The sequence below is a fragment of the Sinohyriopsis cumingii genome, chromosome 6, assembly GCF_028554795.1.
Source record: "Sinohyriopsis cumingii isolate HCF-2022 chromosome 6, ASM2855479v2, whole genome shotgun sequence".
NCBI lineage: Eukaryota > Metazoa > Mollusca > Bivalvia > Unionida > Unionidae > Sinohyriopsis > Sinohyriopsis cumingii.
This window is the reverse complement of record NC_142966.1, coordinates 78,376,387-78,395,193: the sequence shown is the minus strand read 5'-3', so window position 1 is coordinate 78,395,193 and position 18,807 is coordinate 78,376,387. Positions and strand designations below refer to the sequence as shown.

General features: G+C 34.0%; 1 protein-coding gene and 1 long non-coding RNA gene across 2 annotated transcripts in view; one reads left to right on the top strand and one right to left on the bottom strand.

The window, feature by feature from the left end:
- The first annotated feature begins 534 nt into the window (after positions 1-534).
- Positions 535-18,807, top strand: part of LOC149797278 (transmembrane protein 45B-like) — a 37,176-nt gene continuing 18,903 nt past the window's right edge. The window contains exon 1 of the mRNA XM_089961985.1: positions 535-663. The gene's annotated coding sequence lies outside the window, so the exon portion shown is untranslated. The remainder of the gene's footprint in view (positions 664-18,807) is intronic.
- Positions 12,763-17,557, bottom strand: LOC149797279 (uncharacterized). The gene is made up of 2 exons (XR_016421506.1): positions 16,923-17,557; positions 12,763-13,634 (listed from the first exon to the last, which is right to left on the bottom strand). It is a non-coding gene; the product is annotated as an uncharacterized LOC149797279 (long non-coding RNA).

Below are 18,807 nucleotides of genomic sequence, written 5' to 3'. Positions count from 1 at the left end.
GCTCTCAGATATTCCCGTGAAACTGCAAATGTGTACAAAAATAGAGTTCATAGCTTTTTCTAACAGATAAAAATGCTCATGTCGACAATTAATACTAGTTCAACAATTTATTCTCCACCTCTGTTTTCATATTAATTTATTTGACTGGTTTTATTTGAACGGTACGAAGACTACGACAAACAACTCTAAGAACCTACACGTTGACAAACACTGACACTAATTAGTAGATCCACAGTGAACGCATGCCTGTAATCACGTAGGAGATCAATGGTGCCAGCCATCATAAGTCACATGAACAGCAGTGGTAGTGCTTATTGATCTAGGAGGGGAGTTCTAAATTTTATTATCTTTTAGTGCGGCTGTGTGAACTTCGCCGTAGCAACGAAATGATCGCATACATATTCTGACGTAAGTATTACAGCTGTATTGCAGCATTGATTGCAGCATCGATCTTCGAATTTGAAGTATGCCCTCCAACGGTTGAGGCTCTAACTTTTCATGATACTGAAAATAAGACATTCCAGGGATCGACATTTTGCTATCACGTGACTCTACAGGTCATTCAGGTGTTATTCATATCTGTCAATAGAATTGGACAATTTGAAGTTGGAAATTGCAGTTGTAACGATTTAACCGGGAGAACGCTTCCCTTCTTCGATACAGGTAAGCTTTAGCGATGAATTAAACGCAAATCTGTATTCCATTTTGATACGATGGTGGGTGAAATCGAGGGCGGAACGGTTTACTATTGTAATTGGCTTCGTTGCTTATATTACTATGCTTATACTTGCGTGAATTCAATGTTGATAGAGTTTCACATCGAAGACTTAAATCTCGATCATTATTTGTTATGTATAGTTCAAGGTTAGAATATTATGTCTGATTATAATGGATCATAATTGCATGTCGTTTTGACCACAGGTCAGTTCTCTTGTAGTTTCGTCTTGACCCGAGTCGTTTCTCCCGTCCTGTTCGTCATAAGTATAATTTATGTAAACAGTGTTGTTGGCAGTTTTCAAGAGATTTTAGTCTCGTTTGTGGAACTCGTAATTTACTGAGTGAATAACTTTTTGTCGAGATATACAGTGTCGCCTCAATTACCCGCCCATTTTCATACGAGTATAAAAATGGAAGGTGTTTTAGGGTGGGGCATAATCGAGGTTTGTCGGTTAGATAGCTACGGTAACTGCAGGTAAATTGAACCAGGGCATCATTAAAATATGATGCATCGATCAATACAGTAACTGTTAACTAAAGTCGACTGCTCGCATATTACAGCAAATTACAAGACAACAATTCTGTTCAAGCATATATGTTGTTTTTAATCTAAAAAAATAAAAATTTAATTGGTGTTGATCGTTGTTATTTATATTAAGTTGCACAGGGTAATTAAAGGGAATAGACTTAAGGTCATCATGTGAGAGTGAATGGTGGTAAACCGTGCCATATTCTCTTGACGGGCCAAAACCAAGATCAGATCGTACAATACTTTAGATTGTTCAGTGCCAATTTCGCAAAAAAATGTCACTAGCTAAAAATTTTCTTGTGAGGGTATCAAAATGTAGATAACATTTCCAAATTGATCTTAATGCACAAATGATTTCAGCACTATTTTTATCAACATACAGTGCAACACAAGTGATACTTGCTGATAAAAAAGCAGTGTGTATGTGCAGTATGCCTTACTGGTCCAGCAGTTATGGAAGAGTTTATTTGATACAGGACTGGGTGGGTTAGGTCGATACATCAGCCCCTCACCCATGACTATATTGATTTTCAAATTAGGGGCCGATGCTACCTATTCATTAAAAGCTGCAAAATTTTGTGGCTAGTTTTGGCTGCACACGTCGGCATACATTTTATACACTCACCAGTATTTCTTGCAGCTGTGGAGCTACTGTCGGCTATGGGTTCTTTTGGTGATGTACATTGTTTCCAGAGCAAATCCTTTTTGGTGACTTGTAAATCCACATAGCACAACCATCAATCCTGTGGTCATTATGAATTTTGCGCTTGATAATGGCTGTTACCAATTACCTGTATGTGTCTAAAGGTTTGTTCCAGAAAGATCTGCATGCAGCAAAATTGCACATTTTATTGAACAGGTGACATCAGTCCCACATATCATCCATCAGTATGAAAACAGATTTGGGGGGTTGATTTATTGGACTATGCGCAGGTATGGGAGCTGTCACATGCATGTCACAGGTAAACAGACTTCATTTGTATCATCAAATTTTCTTGAAAATGTCTGCTTCGTGCATGTTTACGATACAATTTGTGAAATAATTAGATGTTTTTCTGTGGCATGCGATAACTACCTTGACCGTTCAGTCCTGTATCAATTCTGGACTAGTCCAGGTTGGGTACATGGCTGAATGTTTAAGGTACATGTCCTGGAATTATGGATGAGCTCTTCCATGTATCATTTTAGTTGTGTTATATTATATGTTGATACAAATGGTTTCAAACCATTTGTGTGTGAAAATCATTTGTGTAATTTTATCTACGTTTGGAGATGCTGACTTTACCGAGCTACAGATGTATGTCTTTTTCGTGATGTTGAGCTGAACAAACTGTAATTATTCTTACTGGCAGCGGTCAGTAATTTAAATCGCTAAGCTGAATCAACAAACATAGCAGCTTTTCTAAGTCTGTGATAATTATGTATCATTTGTATATTGATGAAGCTTGGTGATCTGTGAGGTGGGAAAGGAAAGTGGGTATTAAAGATCAAGTTCAGCAGGTATATTCAGATTTAGTTGGCACTAATGGAGGTTGACAAAGAACCAGGAGCAGGAGATAAGGGGAGCACTGTCATAAGTTTTGTCACATCTTTGATGAGGTCAATAGAGATGGAAGACAGCTCAAAATATAATTTAACTTTGGCATACATCTTTGAATAAAGCATAGTGTTAGCAATTCTAAACAAACTTAAATGATTAAAATAAAAAGAACATGAGAAAATTATGGTTTTGTCAAGAATTATGATTTAAAATAAAAATTCTGAACATAAAATGTTGGGAGTAATATTGCATGTGGGTGAAATTTTCATCAGGAATGAATGGGATTGCAGGTAAAACAATCCAGACTCTGTACATGGGCTTCAGGAACAGATGTCATAGGACTAATTCAGAAGCTTCTTGGCTTGTTTCTTTTTTGTGAAACTTTTAAAGCTGTCATTAAATGACACTCTTGAACCACTGACTTGCAAACTTAATACGTCAGAAGGCACAAATACTTGTTCCCCTTTTTTTGAAGTCTGGAGATGAATCAAGGATCAGTAGTTATATGTTCTAGCTGTTATTCCAAATAATGGAAATGTTTTCAGTTCATTTTATGACATCTTATCAAAAATTAATTTGATTAGCCTATGTCAGTCATGAAATTTAGGAGGTTATGGAGACAATTTCCATTTGGATCTTTTGGATACTTGCCCAAAACATATTTGAATAGTTGATCCAACCACTCATGCAATCAGACTGGTCAAGTTACTTTAAAGACCAGTTTCCCCTTGGACCATTCCATTATGGTATGGTTTCTTGTATTGAAGATAGGTCAATTTAGCATTCCACTTTACCAACACATGTGATGCATGTGATAATGGGAAATGTTCAAGAAAAATAATAAAGCTTATCTTCTCCAGTTCCTATTTTGATATGTAATTGTAACACAGATGATATGTAATTGTAACAAGAATGATATGTAGATATGTAATTGTAACACGAATGATATGGAATTGTAACACAAATGATATGTAATTGTAACACAAATGAAATGTAATTGTAACATGAATGATATATAATTGTAACAAGAATGATATGTAATTGGAACAAGAATGATATGTAATTGTAACAAGAATGATATGTAATTGTAACAAGAATGATATGTAGATATGTAATTGTAACAAGAATGATATGGAATTGTAACACAGATTATATGTAATTGTAACACAAATGAAATGTAATTGTAACACGAATGATATATAATTGTAACAAGAATGATATGTAATTGGAACAAGAATGATATGTAATTGTAACAAGAATGATATGTAGATATGTAATTGTAACAAGAATGATATGTAATTGTAACATGAATGATATGTAATTGTTACAAGAATGATATGTAGATATGTAATTGTAACAAGAATGATATGTAATTGTAACAAGAATGATATGAAATTGTAACACAAATAATATGTAATTGTAACACAAATGATATGTAATTGTAACACAAATGATATGTAATTGTAACAAGAATGCATTGTGATAAATCTTTTCTTATTATTTTGATGTTCACATTTTAGGCATTTATTTTTAGTAGTAGCCTTGGACAACTCCATTTTACCTTTGCAGTGAATTTATCTCCCAAACGTTGATTGAGGTAATTTTCAAGTCAGAATATGACTGCATTAAATATACAGTCCATAAATTACATTGAAAGCAGATGTTAAGACAAAAATCACACATAAGTAGAGCTCAGGAAAACCACTTTTCCTCTACTTCTGACTGCGTAAGAAAAGGCTGTGCCATGGAAAACTTTACTTCTTGGTTGCTAAGTAGACATGGATTGGCACCTTGGTAGTATGTCTGCATTTTCTACCCTTGATAAGATCACTTGCTTTTGATGGATTTGAAAAGTCCCTGTAATTGGATCTTTTTTATCAGTACTGAAAACTTTTGGCTTTAGTATAAATATTGATAAAACAGAAAGTAATCTTGACTGGAAGTAGAAAAGGTGGTAATATTAACTTCTGTTCAAAGCTGAACAAAATGGTTAAATTAAACTATAATAACAAAATCAGATAGCCAAAAATTTACTTCTGCAGTGGTCAAAAAGATCACTAACCCCCATTGGTAGAATTATAGTCATCAAAACTTTGGCATTATCAAAACTAGTACTGATCTGCTATTAAGTGTAGCAAATCAAGTTGTAGTGTATTCCAAAAGCTAGATTCACCTTTTTTTCAAGTTTAGAGTAGAAAAGAGCCATTATTAAAGGAAATCATGAGTATAATAATGTTCATATCAAAATGGTTAATATCCATATGTTTGTGAATTCAGTTAAGATAGTCTGAATCAGAAGCATGAACTCTTGAGCCCAAATGGAAAAATAAACATCTTACCTGTTCATCTCCCAAAAATAGAAATTGTTTTCCTATTTGGAATGTTATGTATATCTACTATTTTTGCAAATTTTATTCGTGACTGTAAATTGTAGTAATTGTCTATAGCTAAATTTTGTCTATGGGTATAGGTTCTGTTTTAAGATATTAAGAGCGAAGATTATAGGATCTATAAATAGTTGTTGACCTAGACGTTTATGACTATTAATAGTAATATTAATAATAAAACTTGTTTATGAGTTTGGGGTTGTTTCCCATTGGACAGGTTGGTTCGGCGAGTTCTTAGAGGAATTATGTTATTTCCCATTGGATGGGTTAGGTCATATGGGTTGTTTTACGATATGAGATATTTGTGAAAAGTCACATAGCTAGTAGTAGCAAAATGTGTTTTCACCTCTTGTGCTTGTATATAGATACATGGAACTGGGTAGTTTTAGTCACTCTTATTTATTGTGTTCTTGTTGTAACATCGAGTCTACAGGCATATTTTATGTTGTGTTTAAATATTATTTGAGAGGAAACATTTGTTTAGATTATAAATTGGAACTACAAATTGCTTATTGGACTAGAATATTATTCTGGAACTGTGAATTATTCAAAGGAGTACTGGACAATGTCATTTTGAACTGTTGGCAGACCAGTACAGGATCAGAAATTCATTCAGAACATTCAGTTCTTTGGACCTGAAGAAATTTATTTTAAGGATAATTTTGGCTTTTTTTCATAATGCTATAAGATTCACATACATTTTCATTTTTTAACTTTGATAATTATTTCTTAAGTGTTTCTGTTACTTAGTTTATGACCATAGTGTCATAAGAGAAATACATTTTCTTAACTCATTAAACCCTGGAGGTTTTTGTTGTTTTCACCAGAAATGCAAGTAGGAAACACATTTTGGGGGCTATTTCTGAATACATCCTAATACATCAAGTTCCAAGAGATTTCCCATTAATCTAATGCCTAGTTGTGTTAGAAACATTGTTTTTCATTGGCTATTTTGCTCGCGCATGAGCAGAAGGGTAAAAGTTATTTATTTTTTTTGCTTAACAGACCCATCATTTTCATATCGAGACCACTCTTTATTCCAAATGCCCATCTTATCCTACTTTAAGCAAAGGTTTGCCTGTCTGTGTGCAGTTAATACTGGTCTGCCTTGGATCTGAGACCCAGCAGTCTAAAATCTAGACACAAAATCGGATTCCAACCTCGGCCAAATTTTGGGTGGAAAAAAATCGTGTCCAAAGTTAGGTTTTCCCCTCTGTATTTTATGGTGCAACTAGAATGTCCAGATTATTTGGTATCATTGGAGAGCTACACCTATCTTTCGATACTACCACCTGCTTTAGTGTATCAAACCTGACCTTGACGCTAAAGAGTTCGGGAGTAGACTACTACCTCCTTATGTGTAAACGTGGTGCAAGGAGTTAATGAGTTAAAAAGAGATAATAAATGCCTGAATAGGTTTTGAATAGATAATCAATATATTTTCAGCATAAATAAAATTGTATAATAAATTTAATGTCAAAAACTAACAATTTCTTCCAATGCAAATATGGATCAGTCTGTACATTATTATTACAAATACTAGTGTAATATACAAAAACTGGATTGAGAAAGGAGTCATCTGTATTAATGACTTTGTGAATGAAGATGGGTCATGTATCAATCTTCATAAGTTCAATAAATTTGGATTCGATGTAAATTTTCTAGAATTTCGAGAAAGTTTTGAAATGCCATAAACAATCTACAAAGTACATTTGATGTCAGTATTGATTCTAATATATGATGCCCATGTGTGCAAAAGAATTTACAAAACACTCATTTGCAGTAATCTGGAGCCAGCCTCAATTGAAAAATGTAATACACTGCAGAATTTGACAATTTAAATGAGAATGAGTGAAATAAGATTTTTTTTACTTGCCTCTTAAGGTAACCAGATTCCCTAGACTTGAATGGTTTCAGAATGAGATTTTACACAGAATTTTGGCAACTAATCATTTCTGAAGAAAAACAGCAAACCGGAGTGATCTCAAGCAATTTCTGTAACGGTTCTGTAGAGGTTTTATTGCATATTTTATGGGAGTATCCAAAAACAGAATCAATATTGACTAGGTTTATTGGTTGGATAAAGATTGAATTCTACACAACCTTTATCCATAAAAGAGAGAATTTTCTGTTTGGTATAATACAAAAATGAAAATACAGTTGAAATTATGTATTTATAAATGTAGATTTAATAATGAATTGCCAAATATGTCTCATTATAAAAAAATGAAATGAACCTAAACTTTTTGTCAGAAAAGTATTCTGCATACACAACGGCACATGGGAAAATTTGATACAAAATGGCAATCTTACAAATATTTGTTTTTTAAGCTGAATATTAATTGATCTCTGTTTACTATTCCATCATAAGATAAGTGTTATACATGTTTAGAAGTATTAATGGGTTAAGTATACATGCTTATGTACAGCGATCCTGTAAGACTGTACATAGATATAAAGCCTAGATCCTTGCCATTGTCCACTGCAATGCCTGGTACAGGAAGGTTCACTGTACTAATTAATATCATTGTATGTCTTTAAATGCAAGTGTGTGTATAGGTACAAACATGTGTACTTAGGAGTATGTGTGTGTATGTGATTATGTGTCTATATATATTTTAGTTCTGCATAGATTTATGCATAAATGTACTAGTGCATACATAGGTTGAAAGGATGGATTACTAAAATCATAAAATCTTGATGTTAAAATATGATAATACTACCATGTACTATATGTGTATATAACCCTCTCTCTCTCACACACACATGATGATTGGGCACATTCTGTCTCCTCTCTCTCTCTCTCACACACACACGTTAGGGCACATTCTCTATCTCTCTCACACACACATGATGTTTGGGCACATTCTCTCTCTCTCTCTCTCTCTCTCTCTCTCTCTCACACACACATTAAGGCACATTATCTCTGTTACACACACATGATGTTTGGGCACATTCTCTCTCTCTCTCCTCTCTCTCTCTCTCTCGCTTGCTCTCTCTCTCTCTCTCTCTCTCTCTCTCTCTCACACACACACACATGATGTTTGGCACATTCTCTCTCTCTCTTTTTCTCTTTCTCTCTCTCTCTCTCTCTCTCTCCTGAACCTTTGGACATATTTATTCTAGTTGTGCTTTAAGCTAGTGATTTTGACCCACTACCTGTCAGTATCTCTCACCTCTATTAACTCATAAATTGTGAATGGTGAGCCCGAGGGCCTCAAACCTTGGCACCATAAATTTGTCTGGGATAATAAAATTAAGTTTTAATTTTCATCTGTGAGACGTAATGTTTTTGATGACTTCTTGAAAATACTGTACAAAGAATGTAACACCTGAGAAAAATTTAAACTTTTTAAGGGAATGCAGTTTATAGAAGAAATTTTAATCTTGTTTTAAGGACTTTACATGTGTTTATTTTTTTGTTTTTGTTTTTTATTCATTATATTGTAAACTATTTACATAATTTGAACAGGTTTTTTGAACAGTTTAAATTTTTTTCATGCTGCACTTCATGTAAACATTTATATGGAAGGGTTTAATTTCTTTGGATTTTTTTTTTTTTGCAGATCATTTTTACATTTTTTGAACATATATATTTAGTTGGCACCAAGTAGCCACTGTTGTGCTAATGTCCCATAAAGCACTGCTGCGAACAACAAATGAAAAACATATGCTTTTACAAATGTTAACATACTTGCCATCTACACTTACAAAACAATATTTTTTTATACTGTTGCATTGCCTTACTTTTAATTTTGATCTGGCTAGTTAAAAAATGTTATGAGAAGGCTGCTTTACTACAATTCGATTTCATCCAGATTTAGTATGCACCTTGATTTTAATGAGACCACTGATGAGTGTATTCATCATTTAGCATGACCCTGGGTGGCCTTTACTGCCATCTCATCTGTCAAGATGGGTTCGAGTCTGTCTTTGGTTTAGATGCATATTTGAGAAAGCTTGTAAATTGGTCCTTTGTGGGGTTGTTCTGGGTGCTTCCTCCACCAGTTATACTGTCTGCCGTGTATCCTATCCTGTGCTGACAATTTTTGTTAATCCTAGAACATCATCATCATTAAACAGTTATATAACCTGATTGTCAGACCCACCCACCTAGAGCTGAAACAAATTCCAGATTGTACTACTCAGATATTGGTTGAATGTGTGTGTGTGGGGGTAGAACTAGATTGTTAGTTGATGTAAATAAATCCAAAAATCTCTATTTGTTTGGTCTACTTTGGTGTTTATTAACACACGCCAAGTTGCATCAAAAGCACTTAAGAACATGGGCATCCAAATGGAATTAATTATATTTTAGGCGTCTCGAGTATTATTTTTCCATTTATCTTTAAACTTGCATGACCAAACAACATTTGCTTGGTATCAGTGACAGACTAAAGTAAAAACAAAAGGTGAAAAGAACATGCAATTACTTGTTCAGTTAAATTCAGCGATTATCAGAACAAATTCTGTAGGCGTTGATCTGTTCCTAACGAAAATCACAGGAATTGACTTCTGATTTAACTTGATCCGTGTCGATATAGCCAAGGTATATAGACATCCTACAGAATTGTACTGTAAAGTTACACATTTCAACATAAAAGCAATGAATTGTTTGTTACAACAACAATAATAATAATAATAATAATAATAATAATAATAATAATAATAATAATAATTTATTTGATGAGTGTAACTCAGTATATAATACTGTTCTTCTCTGAGGCCCACATGGTGAACAAACTTGTAAATACATGTACATGAGAGAGAAAAAACACTTTGTATAAGGGTACAAAGTGTATATGAAATGCATTAAAAGAATAAATTGTAGTGTATGTATTTAAATATTTCCAATGAAAACTGCCTTTTGAGATATTAGTCATGTTTTTGTTTTGAACACATTTAGATTTGTTACTGATCTAAATGCTTTGGAGAGATCATTTTCATGCCTACCATTTAGCTTGATAATTAGGCCATCCTAAAATGTTGTCTCTTTCTGTCTTTCTCAAATGTTCATGACCTCTGGTGGGATGATTTGCCATCCGTGTGTGTCACATGCGTTTGCGAATGATGTATATTAACCTATTTTCATGTACATCTTCAAGCATTCGTAATAATTTTTGTTTTTTATATTTGTTGAAATTTTATCGCAATTTTATCAACAAATATTTGGAGAAAAACCTTTAAAAGTTACTAAAATCCATTTAGTATGTCTTATCCTGGCGCCAGTAGTAGTAATATTGCACACATGATTGCAACAAGACACATTACATATTTTGGGCCAATACATTTTTTTTCACAATATTTTAATACAATTTTCTACTAGGTCACCTTGACTGCCACATATTTTAAATTTGTTTTTACCAGGACCCATGATAATTGGAAAAGCTATTACCATGACAACTTGAATGCAAAATCTGAGCACTTGAAAACAGTTAATGATGCATCTGTAATCGATATGTTTGCATTAAATATGCTGGTTGTCTAGAACTCATTATGTCAGGTCCATAATTGATTATAATAACACTGGTGCATGTAATATGTGATCTGATTAAGTGGCTAGAATGAAGAATTGCCCACCTTCCTTGAGTGTCTTTTGACACACACTTTTGTGTATGAGAAACATTTTGTAATCAGCTGGCATGTTGAGTATTGTTTCATGAATTTACAAGTAGCAGATTACCCAGCCCAGAGACCCTCCTCAAAGAAATGCTTGGTTTGGTTTGGCTCTCAGAGGCTTATGTATTAAGTATGGAGACAGTATGATTTTGTTCTAACTAGAATTTGATTTCTTGACCTGGTAAAAAAAATTATAATTCATTGGCTGTGAGAATTGTGTATAATATTCAGCATTCAGATTGATGTCATCCTATCAATCGGCCAAAGGTACTCCATCTGTCAATTGGGCCAGGGCCTCCATCTGTCAATCAGGCCAGGTACTCCATCTGTCAATCAGGGCCTCCATCCGTCAATCAGACCAGGTACTTCATCTGTCAATCGGCCAAAGGTAATCCATCTGTCATATGGGCCAGGTACTCCATCTGTCAATTGGGCCAGGTACTCCATCTGTCAATCAGGCCAGGTACTCCATTGTAGTGTTCTTTATTTCATCAGTGTACATTGTTTATACTCAGTATAGGTGTCAACTTGTACAGTTTACCCGTAATTTATACGGCTTTTCCCTTTTTCATCAGTGTACGGTCGTACAACCGAGGTCGTTGCAAGTTTCAGGCTGATTGGATTAAAGTCTTCCCTGACATTGTAGATGTATCCAAGTTAGGATCTTCACATGCTTTTTGTAAAATATGCAGTATAGACATTAAAGTGGTGGTGTCGAGCATACAAAAAATTGATCTGGAGGAACGCTTCAGGACAAAACTGCATGGAAGAAATTTTGAAATGAAGAAGGGAGCATCCATCAAAAGCTTCTTGCTTAGCCAAAGCAGGAAGATGATATTGTTATAAGTAAAAAGAATGAAATAAAGTTTCAGAAATGTAAATAATTATGTAAGTATGTGTAAAAATGTCTTAGTGTGTAGCATTTGTGTTTTAAAACTGTTGATCTTATATAATGTATGAATACATTTTTTCATGTAAGTTTTTTTTGGTCTTTGTAAGGTATTTATTGGTCTGGCGTACAGGTTTTCCTCTCAAGGGTTTGATACTGATGATACTGTCAGATTTCATTTAAATAGTTTAATATGATTGCAGGCATGGGTCTACCACAAATTAGGATTCACTTTGGTAGATATGGTAGTATGTTTAATGTGAGTTATTTACTCGATGCAGTTCATAAAAATGGTATTTTAAAGTTCAGGTATGGAGAAAATCTTCCATTTGTATAGTTTATTGTATTTGTATAAATTGAAAAATGTGTTTCTTCATGACAATTTGCTGCAGAAATTTAGCAATCAAATTAGCAAAGAGTTACATTGTCGAAACATTACTGACTGCACTATATACCACCGTAATAGCCTCCATTTGATAATATGTGTGATGTAATTCTAGACTGAGACAAACATTCATTACTGTTGAAGTGTACTGATGGAATAATCATATCAGGTGAAACATCGTTTTGTGCATGTTGGTTGTACAGCCTTGAAGGTGCTTGAATTTATTGTACAACCGCTTGATTTTTTTCCAGAACTCATTGAATTTATCAGAAGGAATGTAAAAGTTTGTTATTTTCTTATTTCCCAAAAATGATGAATAAATAAATAAATTGATAAAATGGAATAAAAATGAGTGGATTAAGTGACACAGAACAGTGTTAGTAATAGATGGACTAGTTTCTTTGCTTTTGTGGCACACTAATTAATTCTTGTTTTTTCTTTTACTTTTCTACCTATGCAGTGAACTAAATAACAGAGATAAAGTTAAATGTTAACGAGAAAAATACACATTAAAAACTTTTGGAAGTGCTTGAAAAATCAGTGAATACTGTTTGAAAAATAACTCTGAGGAGAGGACTTTACAAAGCATGTGCAGCATGTGGTGATATTTATGATCTAAATAAAATGAAAATGCTCAGTGGCATGTTTTCTTTTTAAGTTCTTGAAATAGACACACACTGAGTTATTACTGCTTGTGATTATGCCTAAATATAAATCAGAACATATTTAAAGCCATCAGGCAACCACTAACCCTTGTAAACTTGGAATAAATGTTACAAAATTGACTTTGATGACATCCATAATGTCATGTTAAGTTTGAGATCACATCAGGAGAGAGACAGAGAGTGAGAAAGAGGGAGAGAGCGAGTCCACTGTTGTAGGATGCAGGAATTATAATTAAAGGATATTTCATATTTCAAATCTTTTAGTTCTGAATGAGGAAAAAATCAATAACAAATCCCTGTCACTACAATAATCTCTATTTAAACTAGTTCAGTGTTTCCTGTCAGTCAATTACACACACATATATAAGGGATGAAATGCCAGATGCATCTGGCATGAAACTCAAATATATTTGTATGATGCCGATCCACCTTCAGAAATATGTCTGTCATTACTAAAAATAGCAATGCCATTTGGTTTCATTTTTAAAAATAAAATGCTCAACAAACTTTGACAAAAGTTGATAGAATGCATCCTGGCATGAGAGTATTTTTTTTTATTTTACGGAATATTAAAATTATTACTTTTATACTTTATATGTTTGAACCTAATGTTTACATTAGTGTGGAAGCATGTAGGTCTTTACCTTTAGTTGGCATTGCATAGCCACTTTTGTGCGGAGGTGCCATATTTTTAATACTGTACATAATCTTTCAAATTTGTCCAAGTGAGGCCAGTCTTACATAAAATATGGTCCACAGTGTTTAAATATAAAATTCTTGAGATAATATCTTTTCAAAACCCACTCAACGGATTTTAACATTTTTATGGAAAACATCTTGTCAGGAAGTTCTTTAAAATTTCTTTCAATGAGGCTGGTCCTCCATCTGATATGTCCACTGTGGCTAAAAGTAGGAGAAAAAAAAACATTTTAAATAAAACTTCTTGCAAACCAATCAACATAAATTTACTAAAATATGCAAAGCATCCCAACATGGAGATCTTTCAATTTTGTTCATGTGATGCTGATCCACTATCAAATATGACTTCACCGCTCCAGTGGCCTAGTTGTTAGAGTATCTGCCTCAGAAGCGGGAGGTCATGGGTTTGAACCCCTGGCCGAGTTATACCAATGACTTACAACAATGGTACTAACAGCTGCCTTGCATTAAGAGGTTAGTGTTAGGACTGGTTGGCCTAGTGTTAGGACTGGTTGGCCTGGTGTCAGGATAATGTGAGTGGGTGGGACATCATGCTACATGTCTGCGGCATGATGCCTCTGAGTGCTAGACATCACTATGAACTGCCACACTGCAGACATCGTAGTGATATGACTGAAAAATTGTTAAAGCTATGTTAAAAATCCTAATCACACACACACTCAAATATGATTTAAGATAGAAAATCTTCAAATGACTTCTCCAAAACCACTGGATAGATTATTACAAATTTGGAAACGCATTCTATCATGAAGTCCAATCCACCAACAAATATGGCCAGTGCTACTAAAAATAGAAATACCAAGAAATGGCTTCTCAAAAGCTGCCAAGAAGAATTTGACCAGATTTGACACAAAGGATCCAGCCCAAGCTAACCAGGGTAGGTATCAAACCTTCAACCTGTTGACTATGAGTCTGACACTCTACCAACTGAGCTACTGTGGTTCCGACAGTATGGTTGAAGATATAAAAGCCAAAGAAACATTAAAATAACTTTTTTTTATAACATATGCAGTGAAAAAACAGTGGAAGAAACTTTCAACACAAAACATTCTGCTGATCCAGATTACCAGATTACTTGCTTTGAAGAAATTGAGGGAAGTTACCATGTTTGGTGTCATGCATATTTCATAACCATGCAGAAAAATGTTTCAGGCCAAAAAAACTAAATAGGTTTAGAATGAAAGATACATAAATTTCACTAAACAGGTTATAGAGAAGATAATAGATGCTAGGGTCATGATAATGAATTGTAAATACAATTTATAATTGAAATTGAAAAATAAATGTAAAATAGCAATAGAGCAAGTTATACTCAAAGTTGATCATAATTTATTATTATACTAGTTTGTAAAATGACAGTGAATTATTAATTCTTGTGTATAAAGTGGTTTCTATGAAGGAAAAATTATGCATTTGAAAATGTAAAGCATCATGGCTGAAGAACTAAAAGTCCCTGATGCCCAATACTAAATATATCTTCGTTTCAGATTTTTTAAAAACATAATTAGGTGAAAGAGATCAAGGTCACTGGGACTGATATTTTTGGCTTTAATACTTCATAAGTATCCAGGTTCCAGAGGTACCCCATATTGATTCTCATACAAAAAACTCAAGGTCACAAGAGCAAACATTTTCCTTTTGGGTTCCACATGATACATTGACTGCTGCTAGAACTGTACTTTAGTGTCAGTGAAATATTTTTTTAATATAAAATATAGACTATAGTTCAAAAAGTATTAATTTTATGGTCAGTCCTTATCTGCAGAATTGTTGCATGGCAAGAGTTCTATCAATGTTTAAAGGATTTCTGTTTGTTAACAATATCCATCATTTGGTTTCCATTTTTCAGAACTTCACCATCTGTACATTTTATATTTACCATGTACTGTACATCATTTTACACTTGTTTGGCTTTAAGGGTTTAGCTTGCTACATTTTTGTGCAATTCAATTTTACATCAGTCGAACTTTACCTTTTGTTGACATGAAAAATCCACAGAGGTGCCATAAAACACTTCTATGGTGTTCATAATACTATACATTTATTAGTTTCTTAAACCCTTTGTTGGACTCAGCACAAGGGAATGCTTTGCCACAGATAGTTCAGGCTAACTATGAATCTGAATCAGGCCATTACTTGTAAATCATACCAGTCTGGAATTTATGATCATTCTGAATAACAGGCAAGAGATGGTCTTAATACATGAAAGTATGCACAAAGAATTTAGCGACCTTATATCAGCCATTGTAGTCTTGGTAAGAACTTGGGGTGTCAATTGTCAGTGACCTTAAAAATAGCTGCCTGCCATACTTTGTTTCTTCAGAATTATTGACCAGTTATCAGTGCAAATTACAAAGGTGGCTCAACTTAACCATCACTTAACCATCAATTACCATCACTTAACCATCAATTACCATTACTTATCAATTTCCATAAATTAACCATCAATTACAAAAGTGGCTCAACTTAACCATCACTTAACCATCAATTACCATCACTTAACCATCAATTACAAAGGTGGCTCAACTTAACCATCACTTTCTCCGAATGGGAGACTTACTGTTTAGATATCTATCAGGGTGAATGGGTTTGTTAGAGCAAAGGTCAAGGTCACTAAGCATGAAGTTGCATTCTGGGTTTTTGCATAAGAACTTGCATGGATCCAATAAGTGTTCCAAATGTGGAAAGTTACAGCTACTGATATATTTTGGAGGTCAGTAGGTGTGAGGTCAGGGTTGCTAGCACTGCACTTTCGTTTTTTTTTTTACTCACCACTCCAGCTGAATAGCAAAGAGAACTGTCCTTTTCATAAAGGGTCAGAATTCAGACCTTAATATGACTGTATTTAGATTTTAATTGGTTCATGTTGACATGGTTGTTATGGGTTTAATGCCATTTTTCAGCATAAGATAATCTATTCAGCCAATACCCGACTTGTACGATAGTTGCATTCCCAAGAGTGGTCACTTAACTTGAAATTGTTGGTTTCTCTGCTTTTAAGTTTTCATTGAAAAATATATATACCAAATTCAGTTAACTTTATTACCATTATCCTTTATGATTTTTTTGTTTGCTTTAGACAAATAATTGTATTTTTTTTAGTCTTCACCAGAAAAATTAAATTAAAAAAAAAAATCATTTGAAATTGCATTAATGTGAAATTTGTTAAGTTTGAAATCATGTAACTGTGGATACCTGTGCATGTTGCTCGGTATATTTGAAGAACACAGGAGAACCCTGGAAAACACAACCAACCCACAGGAAGCTACTGGCGAATTTTCTCACATACCCACATTGGCCAAACCCAAGACTTGAAACCATGTGAACAGAGGTGAGAGGTCAGTGATCTGTAAAGGTGAGTTCCTTAGACTATAATAGCATCAAGTCAGATTGTATACAGGTCAAAATCATTTGAAGTATAAAACCATGTTGTACACTTGTAAAAATAATCAAGTCATCTAAGGTGCTTACCTTTACGGAATTATCATTCATCTCAAAACAGCCTGCTTGAATTAAGTCATTGTTTAACCAGTGTGGTACGTGAGAATGCTTGGCAGGAGCTTTCTGGGGTTGGTGGTTCTTCCAGTCATCCTTCTGGGGTTGGTGGTTCTTCCAGGCATCCTTCTGGGGTTGGTGGTTCTTCCAGGCATCCTTCAGAGTTCTTCTTCCACCCAGTATACTGGCTGCCATGTATCATGTGCTAACAATTGGCATTAAATTCCTCAAAGCAATAAATTATAATACTCACAGCCTGATAAACAATAGCAAGATATTTAGGTAGTTATTCTGATTTATGTGCTCGGTAGTCAGGACCAAATTAACCTGTAGTCAAATAAGGCAGAGCCTTAGGCCCTCATTTTCGAGGCGATTTGTTCCATACTGAGTAACAGCTGAGATGTATTATATTATGCCCATCTCTTGTGACTGCAGCTAGTCTTCGTTTAAGTTTTCATGAACTTGGTACATGTTATGGTTGTTATCTGAGCATGTCTGCTACTGTATACTGACAAATCACTGTACAAAATGTCTTTTTTTTCGGAGCTATGTCTCTTTTGTATATTGCCAAGTATATGACAGAATCTTGTTTTGCATGTTTGTTGAGACCACAGTAGTGGGAAGGGAGTCATGGAAGTCACTTTTCCAATGGCAGCAACAATGTTAACTATTTAGCCTTTTGATTAAAGTGTTTTATTTGCATACAGTGTACATGTCCTAAACTCCTCTGTAGTTTCTCATAATACTGTATTTGGCATTAATATTTATGAAGCCAAGACAATTCTATGACATGCTCACTCACTGCTTTAATCTTGGGGTCAACATAACTGTTGGAAGGTGGTAATGTGAGATTCCTACTTTTAATTTGTTTTTTTGGTTATCATTATCTTGGAGATGATCGACCACAGTGTTATTGGCCAGATCAAGTTAAACAATAGAATAAAATATGAAATTAATGGATGAAATAACAGAGATCTTAGCAGAGATATAGAATATAACAACATGAATCCACATAATAAAAATGACATTGAACATGATATTTGAATGATTCACTTTCTTTAGAATTACTAAAATTTATGTGAAATTAACCATTCTGTTATACCAATAAACAGATTTCATCAAATATTCAAGCGACTGAATGGACTCGAATTGCCAACATGTCAGCAAGACTTTGCTGCTTCTGGACTTAAAAATATAGAGCTATTTTTTCCCCCTTCAAATAGAATATTATAATACCCAACCTCAATACATGTCAGGCTTTTCTTCTTTTGGGATCAAACAGTATTCTCACTCTTTTTTTTTTACATTAGATATTGTGTGTCATAACTCAGCAGAACTAGGGCTGTGGTTAGTTTGCAGCCTAATACTGTTACACAATCCTATTAACATGAATTTATGTCTTTTCTACTTGCTACTTGCATTCCCACAGGAACCATGACATAATTATCCCTCTTAGAAAAACCATTACACCCCGCTGTGGGCTGTAAATTACTAGCTATGTCAGTCCTCACATTCATTATTCTCCATTGAAAAGAATTTAAAACTCAATTACACAAACCAATCAATGGACTTCACTCCTTGTCCTAACTACAATCCTTTGCTACATACATTTCAAGACAGAAAAATCAGTTCTCATTATACATGATACTGTATAAATCATTTAAGTCAGATAATTTACTTCTCACAGTTTGTATCAGAAGAAATGCATGAAATTTCAGTGATACATGATGACAAATGAATTAACATTTGAACTCAAGGAAAATTGAAGTATGAGTTTAAAACAAATAAATTCAAAAAGTAATTACAGACTTACATCAGTGAATATATTATATGTAGTTGAGACAATATATTTCTGCCTTCA